This window comes from Lupinus angustifolius, chromosome LG15 (genome assembly GCF_001865875.1).
Source record: "Lupinus angustifolius cultivar Tanjil chromosome LG15, LupAngTanjil_v1.0, whole genome shotgun sequence".
NCBI lineage: Eukaryota > Viridiplantae > Streptophyta > Magnoliopsida > Fabales > Fabaceae > Lupinus > Lupinus angustifolius.
This window is the reverse complement of record NC_032023.1, coordinates 7,842,835-7,843,639: the sequence shown is the minus strand read 5'-3', so window position 1 is coordinate 7,843,639 and position 805 is coordinate 7,842,835.

The following is an 805-nucleotide window of genomic DNA, read 5'->3' as shown; positions in this document are numbered from 1 at the left end:
AAATAGAATGTGTTTTTGCATGAATCTTGAACATGTCTTAATTATGCATTATAATTGAATGATTGAAATATGCTTTAAAATGAAAATTGCCTATCGAAATGCTAACAAGTGGTGTCATCTAACAAATGGCTTACATATATGTTTAATCATTCCATGTTTTAAATGATCACATAATGGACATGTCTTTCTTAAATGCTTAATTATGTCGGATAGCCTATTTGATTTCGTGAATGGTTCTTGATCATATGAGATTTTATGTTGATAACATTGCTTACTATTTGATTAAATCTTGTATATCGTTCTCCTTTCCTATTGGCTATTTCTTTTGTCTAATCAAACGCATTTGTTCAATTTACCGAAAAATAAAACAGGTTAATTTGTTAAATCCCAAATTAATTCATTAACTTCATTTTATGATTAACTCATATCTCTTCCTAGCTTTTTTGACCTGGGTTATCTTTTTGATAATGTCAAAAGGGGGAGAAAGGTTGTTTTGTTGTTTTTTGATTGTGCAGGTTGATAGTAATAACAGCTTCCGAAATATTTGCGCATCATATCAATCATGCCAACACAATCTTCAAGCTATTACAAATGATGTAATGTTTGTAGTGTTTGTCATCATCAAAAAGGGGGAGATTGAAAGTGTGCATGTCAAGAGGAACACTTTGGAAAGCTCTCTTTATATGTCATGGTTTTGATGAGGACAACTTGTGCTAATAAGAGCTTGAAGATCACCAACAAATCAACATGCTTAAGTCTTTAATTGGTACTAGGCTTAGACTAGAATCTAGTTTAAGTTGAGTCA